Raw genomic sequence first — 21,859 nt, 5'->3', positions numbered from 1 at the left:
GTGGGGAAAAGTCTGCGTCACCGGAAGGGCTTCGTTTACCTCAGTCAACAATAAAGCGCAGGCTAAAATCTGTGGTATTGCTGGGATTTCTTCTAAAAATGCCTGGTGCAAAGACTTAATTTATTTCCTGACGTTTTGCATTCCCTCTACATTTATAAAAAATAAAACAAATTGTTAATTCTCAATCAAAACCAGTTCTTAATTCTTCTTCTTAATGAAATTGCGGTTGTGCATCAAATCCCTTATTTATTCTTAAATGTTATTTCAGGTTAACCAGAAATTGATGTGTTTTTCAGCTGTGGGAAGCACTGGTGTCGGCAGAGGTGTTGGATGTGGTGATGCAGCAAAACTGAAGACACACTGAGGAGGTCTTGTCGTCTCAGCACTGGATTTTGATTGGCATTTCTCTGCTTCATTTCTTGCTAAATGAGACTCCGGTACCAGAACATCAGTCCTTGTTCAGGGTAACAGGAGGAATCACACCTTCTGGGAAGAGTTTCTCCTCCAGTGAGACAGTGGCAGGTCATTTATCTCTTTCTTTCGGTTGCCCTGATTGAAGTTGTAACTCAAGATGTGGTCTGAGTGCAAGACCAAAACGTAGGTGTCCCAAAAACCCTCGGCCATGTGGAATCTTGTTCCTTTATCCCAGCCCTCCCTGCAGGTCTAACGGCTCCAAAGGGCTGGGACGTGAGGAAAGGAGAGAGGCGGAGAGGCAGAAGGGAGACCTTGAGCTGAAGCTGTCATACCAAGAAGGCCCCTGCATCCCCTGTGGCTTCCCCAGCAGCCTGAACACAGCTTTGTTGCTCGTGGAGCTTTTAGAGGGTTACCACAAACTGGAGTTGCTGTTTGCAGCTGTGAGCTATGGGACTTGTGTCCAAGGATGGCTGGAGGTCCCCAGACCTGTGGGATCTGGGCTGGCCCCCAGCAGCTCTTGGGATGAGGCCATGGGCACGTTCCTGTGGAAGGCACAGCAGCAAACAGGGCTGATCCTACTCAGTTACTGGGGGGTTTGGCACACCAAAACCCTCTCCTTGGCACAAAGAACAGAAATAAGTGTCCTATGTTGTCCCCGTGGCACGACCACCCTCACGGGGGGGACAGGACATGCCATCTCCTGGATGGTCCTGTTTGGGGACACCGGTATGATACCACCAGGGGTGGCAGGGGGATGAAATAAAATGACAGCATCGCTTCTGTCCCTTCTCTCCCCCCGTTACTGGGTTAGTCCCGCTCTGGAGCAGGGGCTGGAGGCGGCCAGAAAATGCAAAGCAAGAACTGTCAGCGCGGGATGGGCGAAGGTTTGTTTTTTTGTTGTGTTGTTTTAAGCGGCCCCTGCGCGCAACTGTTGTGTGCAAGGGGTGGGAAGGGGGGGGGGGTTGCCATGGCAAAAGGGGATTTGCAGGGAATGAATAGCTTTCTTTTTCTCCTGCGAAATGAATGGGTTGCTAAGACCTCCCTGCACATGAAGATTGTAGGTGTTACAGTTGGTGGAAGAAACCGCGAACAATATCCCCCCCAGCTTTACGTTTTACACAGGCCTCTTAATACAGCTCAATCTTATTACGCAAAAAAAATGTGATCTCAAGTGTAGATTGAGGAAGACAAAATGTTCCCAGTGGGATCTATCTGTGCCTCTTCCCCAGTCCCCTCCAACAACAGGGATTAGCGGCAATGTTTGCACTGACTGTAACTAGGACATAAAGACCATGCTTCATTTCTTCCCATTCAGCTAATTCTTTACATTGCAGACACTACAGGAGCCATTTATGTGTTTTTTTTTTTTTTTTTTCCTTTGTGAAAGTGGGTTAGGGTGGGAGGGGGCTGGGGGAGAAATCTGCTGAGGAAACTGTCGGCGTCGCCAAAGAAAAGCATCCTTTCAGGCGTTAGCCCCCAGCCCTCCTCTGCTGGGGATAAAAGAAGCCGCATCTGATGCCGTGGCATTGGTAGGCAGTGCTGCTTCGACGTGAAGGCCGTGATGTATTTGCAGAGCAACTTCTGAGAAATAAAGTGGTTTAAGGTGGTAGGTTTGACTTCCCAGATCAAGGTCTGTGGCTCTATCGGTTCATGGGAGAGCTCACTCTCGCTGCTGACCCCTACCCCCCCCAAAGCACAATACAGCGTCAAATTTAGGCATGGTTTTTATTTGTATTTATCTATTCTGGGAGACTTTTGGGAGTCGGGATGTGACCATGTGGGAAGGGTTGGGCCAGGACCCCAGGGAAAATAGTTTTGCCAGCCGCGTTCTCACTCGTACGTGCCAATTGACAGCGCTCGTGTTTTCCTCCCCTTTGGAAGAAAACTCCAGCGGCCCCAAAAACACTTGTGGGACAAGATTTGTGCAAAGAGGCTGGAAGATAAACTTGGTTCTGAGCAGCAGAGTTGTGCCGTGACCTTGGCTTGCCTTGGGAGGGTCAGCGAGGCAACGTCAGGCGGAGCATCTTCAGGCAGGGCCTGAACTCCCTTCTTCTCCGGGGGCATGGGACGGGAGAAGGGACAGCAATAATATGGCCAAAACCCCTCCTGGCTGACCCAGGGGCAGGCTTTATCTGCTCCAGAGCCGCGCATCAATCTTGCCTTGGCAGACAAGTTGTGCTGACTCACTGCGGGTTCAGGGGAGGTTAAAGGGTGCAAATGAAGGCTTGTGAGATTGAAGGAAGGGCTCATAAATCTTTCTGAGCTGGAGGGCAGGCAGGGCCCCATGTCGCAGGCAGCGTCGGGACGTGGTGACCATCTCTGCCTCGCGGCTGAAGGCAAATACTGTACAAAGAAGAGCCACAGAGCAAACTGTGGAGCTTCAAAACATGCATTGTGGTGGTTTATTTCCTCATTTAATCGCAAACTTTCAGCCTCAGAGAGGAGAACTGTGCGGTGCGGACACACCTCTTGTCATCGCGGCTTGAAATTTGGTCATTACAGTTACAGAGCGTAATCCACGCAAGGATTAACCTGGATTTGTGCAGACAGGAGAGGAAAACTGACCACAGATTGCACCGTGCACCTTGGGTGACCCCAGCTAATGTGCCCCAAATGTGTGTGATATTGCATCCACTACGTCTCACCTCCATTCTTGGCAGTAGGAGAGAGAAGAGATGAATCTGAGCTGTCCTTTGGGGAAATACGGCCTGGGCAAGGAGTTCACCACGCGCTTTGTAGCGTGATCCTGCACGTGCTTGAAGTGGAGGATGATGCCTAAGTACATTTCTCTGGAGCGCGATGAAATATCCTAGGAATGGGCAAGAGCTGATACGCACTGCGTAGTTCTGGGCTCCTTCCAGCAAAGGGAAAGGATGAATGGTACCTCGGAAAAAGTCATGCTTATCCTGACGTACTCATCTGATGTTAATAAATAAGAACGGAGGAAGTCTGTTGTCGGATTCAGAGCTGTGTGTTGGCTCACCCCTCGCAGTCCCGTGCCGGGTGAACGATTTGTATCTCTAAACCCAAAGGATTGGGGATGAGAGTTGCATTTTGTTTCCATGGGATTACCATTGACTCAACTTGTTTTACGTTTCCATTTGAAGTCTGAAACAAAGATGGTTTTAGTTCATTGCTGTCTGATGTGAATGATGCTCTGCCCTTGCAAAAATGTAACGTACTCGTAAACATTAGTGTTTTTCTCCTTTACCATCTTCCTGGACGATCTGTGCAAGAAAAGAGATCAAACATCTGTGCTTCTCCAGAACGGAAACCAGTCATCTTTGAATGAATTTAAAGTGAGGTCAGCATGGACGTATTAACATCTGTGTCATCTTTACTGTGCAGATAGGAGACTTAGAAGGGATGATAGACGTAGGATGGAAAAAATAAATGTAATTGTGACATAACTACTTTTCCCAAAATGGAAACACTGACATCAGTCTCGTCCCCTGTCCTTTTGGTAAGCTGGTATTTTACACATGCCAGGAAAATCATTCATATCCTACCTCTACTGAATTTATTTCAACAATGTGCTTAAGTTTATTGATTGTAGCGTAACTTAACCTAATTCCCATGTTCTTTGTGTTGTCCTTATAGTTAAAATCACGGTAAGGGTGGACTGATTTGTATACTTTGATATTAGGAAATGTTCTGAACTGCCAAGATGGGTCTTCAAAGAAGACCCAAGATGGGTCTCTGAAGACCCAAGATGGGTCTTCAAAGACGGGTTGGAGATCAAAACCCCCTTTAGACTTTCTGTTGCAAAAGCAGCCACCATCACACCACGTTGCATCATGGAAAATGTTGTAGGACACGTAGGAACCTTTCCACCGCCTGCAGTCATCACGAGACTTTATCTAGAGTGGAACTGAAGATGACTTTAGGTCTTGTCATGTCTTTGGCCAGATGGATGGACTCCATGCTACCCTATTTTCAGTTTTTCAGTGGAGAGCTCTCTCTATTTTTTTTTGTTAATGAAAATTGCCTAATAACACCAGGAAGCCAGCTAACAGTTAGTTCCAGGTGGATTACCTCAGTTATCAATTAACCCTAAGGAGTGAGTCAGAGCTTTCACTTTCATCTAGAAGCCACGTTTCCTCATCACCCAATTTGTGCAACGATGCAGCTGCTGTGGATACCTGCGAGAAGTTGGCCAGGGGAGGAAACACACAGACAATTACTTGCTCCATCACCAATTGCTGGAACTCTCTTAACTGATACAAACCAGGACATTCTCAGCAGCCCATAAATCACCGCTGCTTCCCACATCAAGTGTCTTATCTCAGCGTAAAGCAGCTCTCCGCTCCCTAGTGTAGTTTGCCTGCAGGTGTCCTTTGTTTCTGAGAACATCTTCAGAATTTGCACTGAAAGATGCAGCTCACCTGCAAGGGGAAGCGCTGGTGGATTGTTTTTGAACACATCTGCAATTCGTTACCAAATTCTCCCAAGTGAGAAGAGCCTCTCTTTCAGGAGGAGATATGTAGCTTTGCTTCAGAAATCCAAAAGCAATCAAAAAACTCTGAAAAAAAAAATAATGCTGAAGATGTGACATGACAAATGCACTTCATCACACACCTCTGGATGCAGGAACAGCACTGAGCTCACCAAGCTCAGCGCAATGTGTTCAGGTGTCGTTTCAGCTCAGGTACGGAGGTGGAAAATAGAAGTAAAGATAACCCTGTAGTAAAACCACCACCCAAGTGCAACAACTTTGCATTGGTTTCTGTGTAGATGGGGGCCCTGGCCATAGGGACAAGTGCTCTTACTGCTGACAGAATGCAATCACAAGCGATGCTAATTAACCCATCAGCTGGGAGGGTTAATGACTGAGGTTGTGTCCCCCTCAGTGTTGTAATGGGTTGGGCAGTGGGGTTGTAGCAGTGCTAGAGGAGCAGCAGGAGGCTGGGTGGTGGTGAAGCAGGATCTTCAAGCTACGCAGTGGTGTAGAAGGTGGTCTTTGCCTTGGCTTCCAGATGAAATGTCCGCTTTTGGAAAAAAAGGTGTCTTATTTCTGTTGATTTTCTTCATGAGCCTACGTTGTGGTTAGTAGAAGTCATGGTTTTGGAGAGGAGAAGGAGGAGAACATGCTGGTGTTGATGGAGGTATAGATAGAAGAAGCTCTCTGGGTGTCTGCTCATTTGGCTGTGGTGGGATTTTGCTGTTTCTTCCATACAAAGAGTGTGGTTGAATATTAGCTTTGTGTAGCTCAAGACTTGCAATCCCAAACTGGTAATTAGGGTCTCTTGCATTTCATTAGTTTCTGACAGATTGTGGTTGCAAACTAGGGAATAGAGGCATTGATGTATTTTTTTCCTCAATCTTTAGAGACTTTTTTTGAGAGTGTTATACTCATAAATGAGCTAAGGGATCTTTATTTTTAGAGAGATTGCTCTGTGCAGTTACTAAACTGGTTTGAGAAATATTTTCTGTCTAAAGGTGTTCAATGGAACTGTTGGAGTGTTGATGGAATTGGGAAGTATAGTGTTTGGGAACCAAGTTATTGTGAATTATTCACTTATTTCTTAATGCTTGTCTACCTATTTTAATAGCTTTTTTAATAGCTTCGTGCATCTGTATGTTAATCTCAGAGAACATACGACTTTCTTGGATGGAAATAAGGAAGGAATACTTAAATTATTAATTTTAAACAAATGTTGGGGGAAGTGATTTTTTTATTATCGTAGTGTGAACGCTTCTAGTCTTCAAACCTGTGGTTCATTTCTCCAAATTTCCCTTTATCATTTAAAGTAATTCTTACTGTCGGTTTAAATGTATTCAGAATAATCTTTGATTTTTGAAGCCAGTTCATGAAAATATGTATGCATGCTGTTAAAATGAGCGATAGCTTGAAGCTCAATGTTAATAGAATAATAATTCGATAGACTCTTTTTCATCTAAATATATTTACAAAAGCAGATTTATCTTTGCGCTGGGATAGGAATGAAGACAACAGATTGCAGAAGTTTTACAGAACTGAAGAGCTGGGACTTTTTGAAGATAAAACATGAGATCATTTCCTCATTTGGGGTCCCAGGAGCACTGTACATTACCAAATCTCTTAGCGTGCTGTATTCTTCATACAAACGATCCATCTCTGAGTATCTGGGGAGTTAAGGCACACCCTTGCGTGAAATCCTTTGCGTGTTTTTCCTGTTTTGCAGCATCGTGTTATTAGATACAAATTCTATTTACGATATAGCAGTCTTTGATCTGTTCTTTATTGTGTAGGTGAGCTGTGTCTCACCATCTTGGCTGCTGAAGAAGGAAAGTGGTGCAAGTTAGTCATCCCACCTTCTCCATAGGTATTAGAGAGAGAGCTTAAGGAACTGATCAGCCTATTTTTTTGTGCTTTTCTTTTTTTTTTTTTTTTTTTAACACGGGGACAAACCCTCTTCTTGAACTCATATTGAACTAGGTATCTTCTCGCGTAGTGATATTTATGTTGGGACGATCCCTCTGGAAATGCCCTCCTTCTCCTGGTTGTAGACAAGATGCTTTGGAGACAGCTAGAGCAAGGTGGAACAACGTTTCCCATCAGCGTCCTCTTCACAAAGGTGTTTGAGACCCTGCAGCGTAATATATCACTGAGTAAACTAGGTTGGGTGTAGCTCCAGAGGAGAATGATCCACCCCCGCCTCAAGCAGGGATGGCCATGGTGTGAGATCTCAGTCAGCTCGTGTGACTGCTTGTCTTAGCTTTAGGCATCTCTGGGGATGGAGTCTTCTCTGTGGACCCAACTCCAGCAGAACTGTAGACAAAAGAAAGGTAGAAAATGCTATTGAAAATGTTTGTCTCTTTTTTTTTTTTTTAAATGTGAGGCATTGCTGACTATGGGACTCTTTTTCTTCTTTCCTGCTTTGCTGAAGGAAAGAGGAAGAGAAGAAGGAAGGAAAGAGGAAGGAAGAGAGACAGAGGCATCACTGAAACAAAACTTGGGGGTCCCATTCCAACACACAATACTTGTATAATAACTGATTTAGCTTAAGTACAGTGGCTGTTTAGATCTTTAGTTTTCCTGATGAGAAGCAAACACAAGGTCCTTGTGTTTCCTGGAGATCCCAAAGTGTTTTTCTCCCAGGTTACACTTACCTTTACCTCTCATTTCCTCCCTCTAGTTTCAGATGATGGTGAATTCCTTTGGTTTCCTTCTTCTAAAACGCAGCAGAATTAAGGCCCTTGTTTACCCAAGGGGCCACCCCTACTCTCCCTGGTAGGTGATGCTGTTTGTCAGTGTTTCTGTGGCAGCTTTTGGGCTCTGCAGATCACCCAGAACCCGGTGATCTCTTTGCTAGTGGATGGGGGCTTCAGGGAGTCTTCAGAGCTCCAAGGCCTCCTCCTGGGGTGATTGTCCAAATTCCCTTGGGACAGAGGTCCTTGAGAAGTTCATCCTTTCCTGTCAATTAGCCAGATTGCTTGGAGGGAGATTTGGCTGCAAGCTGGGGTTGTCAACAACAGCAAAACAAGAAGATTTCTTCAGCGTTGGAAAAACTGACTGGGAGCTGATGGTGATGCTCTGGAAAGCGTAGGATACCTCGAGGCATGGTGGCAGACAAAGCAGCTGGGATCCAGAGGGTGCCAGGCTAGCCCATCTCACAAAACACATCAGGGTATGACTTTTTTTAAACAGCTTAACTTAGCACGGGTGAAACCACTTGTGGTTTCCTGTTTTTATTATCTGGCTTTTCTATTGTTTGGCGAGGATGTTTTTTAGGGTCAGAGTCAAGTCTCTGGGCCCACTTGCTGCCTCTGACGTGGCGCTTGGAGATCCCATGAGGGTACTGAGGGCACATGTGGGCTTCGCAGAACCACCTAGGTTGGAAGAGACCTCCAAGATCATCTAGTCCAACCTCTGACCTAACACTAACAAGTCCTCCACTAAACCATATCACTAAGCTCTAAATCTAAAAGTCTTTTATGCAAAGGAGCAGGTAAAGAAAATAAGTCTTAGAAAACTATCTTGTCACAAAGTCAAGTGAAGTCTATGTGTCTGCTTTCATCGTTGATAGCCCACGTTTCATAGCTGGAGACCGTCGCTGATTTATAGTATTGCATAAAGCCCCAAGTACCAGAGTAGACAAAACAGGAAGCAAAAGAGTTTTTCAGATAAAAACAACTATTAAGAAGCTGATGCGTGCTGGAGAGTCTTACAGGATGATGGTACTTTCCCCAAAACTGTGGGAAAAAAATGGACTTTCCCACTGGAAGATATAATTTAAGCACTGAAATGATCCGAGTTGTTCATAACATCTACCTGCTTTTTAAACTATGTCCCTAGAGGTGACTCTGCAGGGAGAAATCCATCTGTCTTTCCCCGCAGCCCCAAGTTATACCCTCTGTTGGTACAACCACGCGAAATGGGAGGGATATCTGTGTTTCCACGCACTGAAATTTCCTAGAATTAAAGGTTATTTGCCAGCCCAAGCGCACAAGGGAAAGGGCGTTGCTCTTAGTGGCCACCTGCCCCAATTCTGCAGGAATTGAGGATAATTTTGTGCTGCCTTCTTGGCTATGGGTTGGCTTACAAGCAGTTACCTGCCTCTAGGCTTCACAAGAAATGGGGACATGAGGGGGGGAAGGAAAAAAAGATGAAGGTAGAGGTGCTGTTCTGTTTGGAAAAGAGCCTCTGATGCTGCAGAGCTGAGGTTATGGGTAGCTAACGGAGCCTTACCAATAGGATTTTGGGGCTGCTGCTGGGGTTTGTCCTTAAAACACCTAAAGGCCAGGAGGGACAGGCATGCTTTGGTCACCCGTTCCCTCCCAGCCCTGTCATCTGTCCAGCCCTTCCCAAAACACCTTCTCTTATTGCGGTGACATCACGGTGGGCCGCGAGGTGACCTTGTTCCCTAAAAACGTCTGAGAGACACTCAGCTTTTTAGTTCCTCTTATTGACAAGGAAAGCTTCTCGGTTTTATGGGCTGAACCCTGGAGGTCGGTACGGGTGAGCGGATTTCTGTCATGTTTCCTGGAGAGCTGGCTAATTTACAGCACCGGATTTCTTTTATGAAAGACAAAAGCCCTCGCGTTGTTGAAACGTTTAAAGTTTCAGGAAGCACTCGCTGCGGTAAGTGCTGATAGAGCTGCCTCACGTCGGTGCCCTGGTTTATGTTCTGCGGATGGTTGATTTGTGGTGGTGAGTTGTGTGGGTTTTTTTTTTTTTTTTTCCTTCTAGATGCAAGGCAATTTCCTGAGCAAGCCTGAGGCTGAGCGTACGCCACGTGTACCTCCAAAACCAGAACTGAACGGCCTACCTGCTCTGTAAGCAGTCAGCACAAGGTTGTGTTTGCTCTGAGCACGAGCTCTCCCCAGGCCGTGGGCGAGAGGAAGGTGGCATGGGGGGAGCAGGTGAAGGGCCAGTGTTCGCAGAAACACTTCAGAAAAAGACGGAATTAATTATCAGGGGTCTTAAAATCTTCTAACAGCTCCTCCCCTGTGAAGCAAGAGTGTGCAGGCAGCACCAGGTGAGAGGGGGCTGATGTTTGGCCTACAAAGGCTTCGTGAACGAGCGGTACTTCTCCTGCAGCAGTTCTCAGCTGAACATGCTTGAAAATGCTTTTATTCATCTGTCCTACTGCTCGGCGACAGTAAACACTGTCCCCTCTTCCTTCAAAATGGCTCGCTAATGTTTATATCAAATATTTTTGCCAGAAGTGGATGTTGTCCTTGAAAGCTTCGTCTGCTTGAGCTGCCACACCACAGGGAAAAAAGAATTTGGGGCTGGATGCGAAAGTTGGGCTGTCCGGCCCTAAAAGCAGCAAACTCCTCCGGGAGTGGCTTCTCTGCTCCTGCCTCCCCTCTTTCGTTGTTGGATGGATTAGCTGGGTTTAAATGTCCACCTGGATGAGACGCTTAATACTTAGTTGGTGACATTTTCCTCCTGTGCGCAGGCCGAGTGGCTGCACATCCCTAGCAGAAGCTCGATTTTTCTGTTTTTCTAAGAAGCCGGAATGTAAAAAGTTCACCGTTTGTCACTGCCGGTAAATGACAACAGGAACACCTGAGAGATAGGAAGGAGAAAATGTGGTTTTGGTTCACAGAAAGACAAATTCGGGGAAACAGAAGAACAACAAATTGACTGTAGACTTAAAAACTCTAACTCCCAGGGTCCTTTAGGATTTTCTCTCTCCCTACAAAGAGTGGCTTTAAGCAAAAACCTACACAACTTCAAGGGTGGCAGGGAGAACATTCCTGGCCAGCTCTGCCCACCAACTTTCCTTCTGCGTTTTGTATTATTTTGGCTTCTCTTAGATAGGAGCTGCTGGTAGGCAGATTATGGAGCAACAGTCGATAATTGGGATTAAAGCTGGTAGAGATCAGAAGCGTGCCTAGTCTGCAGCTTCAGAGCTGTAGGGCTGCAGATATTTCCTGCTGGAAATGCAGGAGGAATCACGCCTTCGTGTCCTTGTGTCATTTAAAACAAAAATACAAGCTAACGGGTTTGCAGCTGACAGTGCTTGGAAGAACTTAATCTTTTCAGGGCGGCTGCTGACATTGAGCGGGGAATAAAGTGAGGGTAGGAAAAATGTGAACTCCAATGTTAATTGTTTTTTTCCTCTGCAGCCAGGAGGGATTCTCCAGGCGTGTTCATCCTTCCCTAAGGAAAACGATAAACACAAGTTAAGTCATCTTCTGAAGTGCCCATTATCTCCTCTGACTGCAAGAAACCTCTCGCTGAGACTTGTGTGTCAAACTTCCAGCAGCCTAAGATTAAGTGAGGTGACTATGACTCGGTGACCTGCAAAATATTTGTTTTTGCTCTCTTGTGGTGGACCACGGTGGTGTCTCCATCCTGCTGTGTCATCCCTCGTCCTGCTGAGAGGCTCAGACCCCCTGTTGCAGCAGTATCACCCCGTCTGGTGGTGTGATCGCTTCCACGACCTCCCAGGGGTTTCTTTCTTGGGGTCCCACGAGCTGGATTTCGGTAACGTTGTCAAAATTTCAGGGTTTTGTTTGAAATGACGGCTGCTCCTCGCCACAGCAGGGGAATTCTGCGGACCGCAAAGCAAACGTGCCCCAGGCGTTTGAACGTCACAAGGGAACTGTTTCTGTTTTCTGATTTTGTGATGTTTTCGAGGGCCTGACTCATCCTCTTTGAACGCTTGGGATTAGCAAGCCCCTTCTCCGTTCAGTCTGTACAGCTCCGAATCTTGGCACTGCGTCTGTAACAGCACAGAAACAAAATCCAGACAGTCAAGGACACTCAGATTTGCTTCCTAAATTCCGTCCTTCAGAGGAGCCGGGCCCAGAGGCAGGTGCTTCAGCTGGATCACAGTGCCTCAGCCTTTGGATGTTTTATTCCATGCTTTGGCAACAGAATTTCAAGCCTCTTTTCTGCTCCGAGTCCTACTTTTGTCTGCTTTTTCATGTACTCTGTCCCATAAGAGACATCCCCAGGTGCTGGCAGTGCAGTGTGTGGCCCTTGCGACGTGCTGGATGCTCTCTGCGCCGCTCGAACCCTGCAGGACAGTGGCTGGAGGCATTTGGCTGCTTGGAGTGGGACGCTGTGGGGTCGGGATGCTTTCTGAATGATCCTGCAGATGATGGATGGGGTCAGATGTGTAGGTTAGGAGTAATCGAGTCCATGAGTAAAGGCTATGTCATGCTGGGAAGACAGGAAGGGGAGACGTCAGCTGAATTTTACCTTGCAAATATGACTTATTTTGTAACTTTTCTGTGATCAGTCACAGCTAGGAACTGGCTCTGGATAAAGTATTAAATCAAATTGTGCAACTGTGAGCAGAACAGGTCCCTAAATAACTTCAAGCAGTTTATCCAGAGCAGCACCAAGGTCCTCTCTTCTCTGAAGCAATTTCTGGGATGTTTTACATGTCGATGCAAGAGACTCAAGGAGCATCTTGGACTTCACTGAGGTTTGCTCAAAGGTCTCCCCTGCAAGCAGGTACCTTGACTTGCTTAGAGGCATGGCCAACCTTTAGACTCTCCTCTCTCTTCCAAGGATCGTAATTATGCTCGTAACTGGTGTGCCAGCTGAACTCTCACCCTTTATAGCCACAGAGAAAGGTGGTTGTGCTGCATGTGTGCCTGGAGCAGGAGCAGGGGATGCCTCCTCCTGACTTGGTGATGATCAGGAATTCACTCGGATGCTTTAATGATGAATTTTTTCTCAAAGCATGACATTAACGTGTAATCTAGCCTACGTGGCCAACCGAGGAATTCAGTTCAACAGTGCAGAAGTTCCTCCCGCTGTTTTGGCTGGAGCATGGGATTTTCTTGCCCCAAACCCCCCTGTTAGACAGGTGCTTTGTATCATCTGGAAATAGCTGCCTTTTAGCACGGGGATCAAGGGGATTTCATGGAGAGCCCAAGAATTGCTTTCAGGCTTGGCTTATGTGACGTTAAAAGCTGACTCCACATGTAATAAGCACTAATTTTATTAAAGCATATTTCAGGGTGGGCGCTCCGACAGCAAATACCACTATCACAAATACAAAAGAGGGGTTGGGGGGAAAGGGTATGTTCGGGGGGTTTTAAAGTCTTCTGTTGGTGTTCCAAACGATGGTGCGTCCAACCTAACCCACAGTAATAAAGAAAAGATCATGTCACCGAACTGCTGTCGGTTGATAACAGAACAACCTGCCTTGGCATCTGGCAGGGATGGGCTGGCTTGCTTGCTCAGGATCAAGTCAAAGCAGGAATCTTGGCCGTGCTTGTGAAAACAGGATGCCGAGAGAGCTTTTTGGGTTTCAGTTGATTATGACTCCACCTGCAAAATATTCCCAACCTGGTATGTACTTTTCCTGAGGTTGTCCTGATATGGTCAAAGGGGATCTTGGTTCCCCAAAAAACAGGAGGTGTTTTGCTTGCCTTGTCTTGCTCTCTCTTCCTCTCCCTGATCTTTTTTTTTTTTTTGTGAAAAGGAGGGGAGAAAAAATTAAGTCTGCTCAGAATAAAGATAATTTCCTGCAGCATGAGAGGGCCGTTCTCGGTAGTGTCGAGAAAAAGGATCTTAAATGACAAGATGCTTGATTCCTCCATTTAGCTGTTATTACTTTTCTTGCTTTTGCAGCGGATCAGCCATCCCTCGCAGCAAGCTGTGTGAATGCACCCCTCCCAGCGTTGTGTGGGATCGTGGCATGAACTTCCTGACGTCATGCAGGAGCAGCAACGCGTCCTTCATCTCCTGTGTATCACACCAGCATATTCAAAAGGATTTAATTAACTGTGACTGTAGTAAACTCTTACAGAAATTGATCTGAACATGCTTTGCAAAGTGAGGTATTCCCGGCGAGTGCTGCAGTTTCACAAACTCATCCTCTCGTGTTTTGTAATCGCCCTTTGAAAGATCCAGAGAGATGATGGAAACTGGGCATGTCGACAAACCCTTCACATTGAAGACCCCAAGCAAAGGAGGAATTCTCTCTTCTTTCAGCTGCTGGGGCTTTTCCTTCTCCCACAGGTACTTTCTAGAAAGCTGAGTTGTTTCTCAAAGTTGATGTCAGTTATACTGCGTGCAGCAATCCAAGAATGACTACCAACATCTGTTCTTGCGTGGCTGCAGTAGTAGGTTTTCTAATGCAAATAACTGGGCTGCTCGTACACAAATTGAATATAGCCATCCAAACGAGCAAACTTCTGTAAGTAAACCTCTACATCCAACTATGTTTCTTATTTTATTCAGGCCAGACTTGCATGACTCAAGCAATAGGACACACACTAATTTTCTCAGAAGACAGTTCGATGCTGTAAGAGGTGTTGCTTCAGTGTCTCTCTTGTGATGAAATGAGGATGCAAAGAAGTAACAGCACGCTGTGTAATGGAGGGATCTGTGCACAGAGGCTTGCTAGGGGGATTCTTTCCTTTTTTAAGGAGCTCAGGGGAATGAGGACTGGGGAGCCTGCATGCACACAGCTTGGATATATGTTCAGCAGCAGCTTAGCAGGGAATTTGGGACTTTTTGCAGTGCTTCCCTGAGGGGGTGCATGCATCCGTGGTGTGAAGGCTGCTGGAGGACAGCTTTGGGTGATGGCAGTCTGGCCGTGGGTGCTGGTAGCCCAGCTGGGCTCAGTCCTATCCATGTTGTGCATGGGAAAAAAACTTTCTAGGAAACGTGAACAGTTTATTAGTATGGATTACAGCTGGTTCAGTGCTTGAACTTATTTTTTGGCTGTTTTATTTAAGAGTGTAGGTGCAACTTCTATGGTTCTTGCTTTGCAGTGCCTAGGTAGGAAGGACAGGGTATGGGGGACCACAGAGCTGGGAGTCCTAGATGCAGTGCCCACATGTACTCCATCGCCTTTCCAGTAGGTGCAGGCTGGAAAAGTTTCCCTTTGGGGAATAGCGAGGGGGACACAGTTATCTCGCAGAGCCCAAAGTCCCCTTCTCTGTCCTTCATCCAGTTCTTGAAGCTCAGTGAGTTTACTTTCCCACAAAGGCTCTTTCCCTTCTCTTAAAAATATTTACTCCATTAAAATCCCTTCCAGGCTGTAAATGCTAATCCTCTCAGCTTGCAGTGATGCTGCACTTGGCATTGAAACAGTAATTAAAAAAAAAAAGACAGTCTTCCCAAATTCTGGGGAAAATGAGGTCTTGCTTGCAGTTAAACTAATTGTCCTCTCAGTTGTCACTTAGAGGAGTGTTGCAGAATTGTCCTTGTGCATGAAATCCCAGTAAAAGTCGCTCAAAACAGACAGGGATGTTTTCATTTTCCCCGAATCAAAGTGTTCAGGACTAGACAAAACAACCTGAGGGGAGATAGCAGTTACAGGCTCGCGCTGGGAGGCACCGGGCTTCTCGGAGGGATGGTGGCTACGGGAGCAGCTCTGAGGCTGGGTTAAATTACATCTTGAATATTCCAGATAATTGTAAGAAAAGTGGTTTCTACCGCTGATTTTCGGAGCTGAAGGGAGCAGTGCTGCAGAGATGAAGCTTGCTGCGAAGTCGCCTGCCCCTTGGGGCCCAGCTCTGCTCTCCAGTAAGCGAGAGTGTTAATTAACATATTTTATTGTTTCTATTTCCCTGCTTTGCATTGGTGCTCCCAGCCCACATCAGGGAGAGCGTTTGCCCTGGAAAGGCTTTTCTAAGTCTCTGCCCTGGCACTTTTACGTAGGATTTCCAACCGTAGCAAGAGAGGCAGCAGCTGCTGACAGCAGGGAGGTGGCCGGCCATCGGCGCGTGCAGCAAGCAGCTGGTATTCCGGTCTCCCTCCTGTTTGCAATTAATACGCCGTGCTGTTGTGTTATCAGTGCAAATAGGTGAGCTCAGACGGGCCCTGCAGCGTGAGGCTGTGCCTGTGGTTGTGCTGCACGCTACCCCGAGCTCTGGCTGTAGCAGCTTGCAGGTGGTTTGCCCAGCCTGCTGCCCTTCTGTGGGGCTGGTAGCAGGTGCTTGGGGAACTTATATTAAAAAAAAAAGTGGTATTTCTGCAGCTATGTCCTCCTGGAGTGCAGGCAGCATCATAGGGACTTCTCAAGACAGGGGCAGTATCTGCAGCTTGGATGGATTTTGGCTTAGAAGTGTCTAATCCCACCCACAACCTGTTCACATGGACACCTACACCACTTTGTCCCCATTTTTTTTCCCAGTTTCATTAAGCGCTGGATGAAAAAGGACCTTCCTGATGTTTGTTTTGAATCTGTTGCCTGGTAGTTTAACTCATTGCCTTCGTTACTTGGTTTGCAAGAGTGGATGCAAAAGAGGCAGCTTGGGCACCAAAGTCACGTCTGCCATAATCTCTTCGATACAGCACAAAAACATGCAGTTGCACCTGATTTTTTTGGCAAATGCACCCGTTATTTATGTGTAGATACTAACTATATATATAATCTTTGATTCCTGGAAGTAGTTACAGCACCATCCTTTCTCTTATGGCCGATTCTTTGCTTCCCATAGGCTTACGTGCAGCCGGACATTGTCTAACGTTCCCCTAAAGTTGGTGTCTACGTTGGAGGCACGCTTTTCCGAGCCAAGCTTTGGCATCTTCATTTTGAATGTCCAAATGGAGCTGAGAGTCTCAAGCAGGCACAGACCTTTCTGACATCCCAAGACATACAGTAGACCCGGAAGGATGAGGCAGAGGCTTTGAGGTTGTAGGTAAGACCATAGGAATTGTGATGGGGAAAACTTAAACCCAGCATGAGCAGGTGCTGTGTGGCCAACCTCAGAAGGTCCGTAGCTGTTTATATCAGCACTGAGGTTTGGCAAAAGCCATGAAGCGTTAGGGTTCAATTTGTGTGAAGCTTAACGGGAACTGAAGTCGCAAGTACCAACAAGAACCTTCTCAAAGGTGTATTTATGGATTGTTGACTCACATTGCTTGGGGTAAGCAAGGCACAGTCAAGATTTTGGGCTATTTATTCCTTCAGTTTTGTCATTTCTTTCCTCAGAGATAAATACCTAATATGAAAAAAAATATTTTTATAAAAGAAAAGGGGCAAGATTCTTAAATAGCTGTGCAGAGCATGTGGAATGCCAGGACTGTGCATTGCTCTGCAGCACACCTCATACAGCACATCTTGCTGTTGTTTCTGGATGCCAAAATAAAAGCTATTAAAGACTTGATGAGAAACTTTAAGTAAGTGAAGGAAGGCAAACACCTGAAGGATGAGGGACAAAATGTTTCTAAGTGCTGAGCATGGCATGCTGGAAAAGAGGAGTGATGAGAAGTTGCAAAGCTTTCCAAGTTTATTTCCTGATCCAGGAGAAGTCTGAGCCCACAGTAATGGCTAAACCGGTGGGAAATAGAAATTGTGGTTGCTTGTTGGCTTTTGTTGTTGTTGTTCTTTGGTGGTTGCAGTTTGTTTTAAAAATACTTTTCATAAATGAGCATTTTTCTATAGACTTCTTATTTCATAGATATTTTTACCAAGCACAACTAAAAATAGAAATAGATTCTCTAAAACACTGTAAGAAAAAGTAATTATTGTGTGTTCTGTAATGTTCCACACAACACCAAAAAAATAGTCAAAAATTGCAAAGAAAGGGGGGCTAGCCTGAATTTTTTCTTCAGCTAACTTCAATAATCTGGAGGCTTGGTCTCCCAGAACTTCTAATATCATGCTCTGAAGCCCTTTATGGCCCTGGATGTGCCACATGTCCCTAAGCTTTGCGAATCAAAAAGTGATATTTCAAGAAGATATCTAATGATATTGCAAGGAGTATGGTTCAGTTAATCTCAGCCCTTTTTATATTTTCAAGTTACCCATTTGTTTTTTCAATTTAAGTAAGCCTGTGTACCGGTTAAGTGCAGGGAATAGGCTGGCCATGAAGGTCTTGGTTGCAGTAATTCAGTGCTAAGCTATTGCTTTCGATTCCTCTGGATTTTTATGGGGTGAAGGTGAAAGCCAAAGATGATAGGATTAAGACTACAGCTGCAAAACTGGTTGGCTTCATGTTGGGTTTGAAGCTGGCTCTCCAGCCCAGAGTTTCTTAGCGCATGCATTTTCTGAAGCCCTGATTTCTTAAATCCCCAAATTCCTGTATGTAACTGTAGCATTGCCAGGTCACGGGTTTCTTTCACAAGTCTTGCAATTTGCCGTGATGCTTTTTCTGAAGTTTGATTTCTTCTATTTGCGACAAACCCAAACAAATTATTAAACAAATAAACAAAGCCTCTGGCTGCCTTTACTGTAGGGGAAAATAGATCTTGACAAACATGACCCGAGCATAACCCAATGGTGTGAGCGGATCCTTCCCCAGGAAGGAAGTGGCATCCTTTTGGGGGTTGGACCGATGATGGGGATTGGACCCAATGATCTCTTGAGGTCCCTTCCAACCCCTACAATTCTGCGATTCTGTGATCCTCGGGTCTGCAGAGATGTTATTTGTTAGGGAAAGGGAGAGCCAGGCCTGCTGGCTGGATGTTGCCATGCTGTGGTGGTCTCAGGGCACTGCTGTGGGGCTGGCGCCTCTGCAAGCGATGAATTACGGTTCAAAATGATGAATTAGGTTTGGTGGATTGCTTTGAGGTGCAACACCTCCCTGAGAAGAGATGGCTCCTTGGGTTCCCCAGAAAAAGGGCTCTGTTGTAGCCTCCCTACAGCACGTAGGGATTGAGGGGGGTAAGGCTCAGGCACAGCAACTCATGGGACGTACCCACGGAGCGTGGAGGGGAGGCCTAATCATGTCTTTCTGGCAGTTGGCATACAGAAAGCACTCAATGCATTGAAGCATTGACTTCTTAGAGCCAACGGTGGCTTTCTTACCTCCGTTGGTAGCTGCAAAGATGTTATAGGGGTGTAAGAAGGGCAAAGATCTTGGCCCTCTCCTAGCTTCCACTGTAGGCCCAGGTGCTCTTGCCGAAGCAGGACTTGTGCTGTTTAATCACAGTAGCTTTGCCTGAAGAAAAATGGGTTTCCTGTGAAGATCAGAAATTACTTCAGAACTGAGAGAGGGACTTGGAGCTGTTCCTCAGCGAATCCTTTCACCCTGCGAGTATTGGTGTCGTTAATTCAGAAGATACGTGGGAAATCTACTCTGACTCATAGATAGAGCATAACGAGGTCAGGGAGTCCTGCCAAACGTAGGCGTGTGCAATTTGGCAGCGAGGCTATGTGGTACGAAAAAGGAATGTAAAGCATTTTCCAGATCGATTTTGAGGAGTGAGCAGGTAGGAGTTTTGACTGACTGAGGCTGGGGAAAGCCAAGGTCCTGGTGAACATCTCGCTCTGAGCAGATACCAGCCCAATTTTCATCTGGTATTGAACGAGAAAGCTGCTGTACTTTGACGCTGAGTACTTATTTTTGGTATTGTTTGTCTGGAGGCCCTGTCAGAACCAGATTTATTGCCCTCGATGCTGTGCAAACACGTGGGAAGGTGTAGCCTTTCCCTTTGAAGGGCTGATTGATTTAGAGATCCAGATCTGGCACAAATTGTGTGCACCAGAGGTGACTAAAACGGTCTGATTAAACTTAGGGAAAGGCCTGTGTACAGTGAGCGGGCAAACTCATCCATCACGCAGCTATTGTGTTCTGCTTGGTGGCCTGAAATTGGAACGGTGTGGTGGGGATGAGGAGGATTAGCAGTCCGGCAGTGATTCTTCTCCATTTCTTCTCTTCTTTGATCCCAGTCTTAACGCATTTCTGGGAGTTACAGTCTGGGCAGAAGTAAGGCCTTGGCCCTCGTACAAGGCTGACTCGATGGAGCCTTCCAGAGCAGCCTCCAAACTGTTTGCAGTTTGGCCTCCAGTTTGGATTTGATCCACTGTAGAAGTAAGAGCCACCCAAGGAGATCTGCTCTAATTTCAAACTTTCCAAGAGCATTCAGAGGTTTTGACAGGGATTCTCAGTTGAGAGTTTAAGTAGGAGGAGAGAAATATATACACAAGCTCCGTGGCTAGATAAATAGGATCCTAGCAGGGAAGGTTTGTCATGACATAAACACAGATGCTCCTTAACAATTATATATTCATGGGGAATTTATGTCTGTCTGGTCATTTATGCAATCCCTAAAACGCTCCGCAAAAGCCAAGGCAGCCAAGCAGGGTAAAGCAGAGCCGCCTGGTTAACTTGACTCAAAATTACCTGGAGCAGTCCCAGAAACACGAGGAGAAGCTGATGAATGCCCACCAGGTAGAGACATCTGGGAGGACCACCTGATGGAGAGAAGAATTGGCGGTGGTTGTTCTTTATGCAGCAAGTTTCTGTAGGTTTCCCGTAAACAGAACTTAGTGTTCCTGTTTATGTATTTCATGGGTGTGCTTTAAACAAGGGCAAATTACATTTTTGGCAGGAAAGAGGGAATCTCTTGACTATGTTTCTAGGTTGTCAAAACTCACTTCTTTGGGGAAGAGCGGTCTTTGTTAGCACCTGTAGAAGACACGATGCTCAGAGTCTTGCTGGACAAGTCTGCCGTACAACAAAAAGTCCTATCCCAAATGACTTACAAGCTGAACAGAAGAAAAAGACGACAGGTTGGGAGTGCCAAAAAAAGTGAGGATGCACTTCTAGGCAGAGCAACAGGGAGCGATCCACATCTGCCAACTGCTGAATTCCCCGTAGCAAAGATTTCCCCTTAGCAGCTGTATCCAAAATGTTTTTTTAATCAATCCTTGTTGTTTTTCCCCTTCCTCTCATGCAATCGTTAAGATTTGTCTTGCTTTCTCCCCCCTCAGTTTTCTCTCATGCTTTTCTGATGTTTAATATCGTGATTGTTTCCCTTTATCTCTTCATCCCCTGTTACATTTTTCTCCAGGACTTTCTGAATACGCAGATCGCAGGTGCTTAAACTACAGAAATGGCCGGATGAAAAGGCCAGCTCCAACCACTAATTCCCTGGAGCCTGGTGTAACCTGAGTCCCGAGCACAGATTCTGGATAACAGATCTTTTGGGGTGGTGCTGCCGGACTTGAGCAGAGCCCGGTTAAGCACAGCGAGCCCTTAAGCTGACCCGTGAGTGAAACAGCAGTGCACGCACTGCATAATGCTTACATTAATAGATGGAGATATGAATATCCAGACTAGTGTTTACTAAACCCCTGAAAGTCTACCGAGACTATATTTTGCAGTATCGGGCCGTTCCAAGCAAAATCAGAGAATACCAGTAATACTGGGAGTGAGGCAGTTCTCCTGCCCAGTTTTGCAGGTTCATGACATTTAAAGCATTCAGGCTCTCAGATGCTGGTCCAAACCTTATGGTGCAGTCGCTCCAGGGTGTGTTTCCAAGTATTCAGGCAAGATTTTTCAGAAGGTCAGGATATACAGTGAGGGCCGGATTTAGGCAAAAGCTCGAAACTGTGTTTGGGCAGTTGGATAAACCTAAGCAGCTCCTTTCAGGATGTACCAGATGCAGAACTGGGTGCTCCACCATCTGAAAAAGGTAAAAAGGTACTGATCTGGCCAGGCTTTGAGCTACTGCAGGATTATGGCTCCCAAAATACTGTCCCAACAAGTGCAATGCTGACCTGAGAGATGCAGCTAGGTATGGGAAATCTGTGTTTCTACACCAGAAGGAACAGATGGATATTAAACAAGCAGACTTCCCTGAACATGTGTAACTGATAATTTTCTAAACAAATGTTTCAGGTAGAAAGTCTACAAACAGAGCTTTTATTTACTTATTTTAAGCTCAGGAGAGTGGTCTCTGTGCATCAGTGTGCTGCTGGCTAGGCTCAGGGACCGGTGTATCAGGTTTCTGCCTACATTATTTGCACATGGGGGAGGAAAAGCCCTTCCTCCTGTGACACAGCAGCAGCCCCGAAGAGGCCAGGGCTGGATTTTCAGCTGCCCGAGTCCTGCACGTTGGAACAGATGTTCAGAAGCCAGATTTTCAGTTTTTCACTCAGATTGCTAAGGAAAGGCACCTTTGGTTTTGATCCTTGCGAGCCAGTTCTTCTGCACCCCTTGGCATTTCGGTATTCCCTTCAAGATCTAGGGCCTTAATTTGGTGTCTGAACTTTCTTTGTGGCTGACTTTGATGTCAGCATTCACTTTTCTCATTCACTGTTCTGTGTGTCTGGGCATCTGATGAATCACTGACTCTTCCCCAGCA

At 46.1% G+C, this 21,859-nt stretch overlaps 1 long non-coding RNA gene across 1 annotated transcript in view; it reads left to right on the top strand.

The window, feature by feature from the left end:
- LOC308184842 overlaps positions 1-21,859 on the top strand; it is a 49,558-nt gene that overhangs the window by 15,655 nt on the left and 12,044 nt on the right. The window contains exons 9-12 of the long non-coding RNA XR_013942941.1: positions 297-522; positions 9,587-9,672; positions 10,975-13,831; positions 16,264-16,464. This is a non-coding gene — a long non-coding RNA (uncharacterized lncRNA). The remainder of the gene's footprint in view (positions 1-296; positions 523-9,586; positions 9,673-10,974; positions 13,832-16,263; positions 16,465-21,859) is intronic.

The sequence above is a fragment of the Anser brachyrhynchus genome, assembly GCF_964034855.1.
Source record: "Anser brachyrhynchus genome assembly, chromosome: W".
NCBI lineage: Eukaryota > Metazoa > Chordata > Aves > Anseriformes > Anatidae > Anser > Anser brachyrhynchus.
The sequence above is the reverse complement of the archived record's forward strand: the minus strand, read 5'-3'. Positions and strand labels throughout refer to the sequence as shown.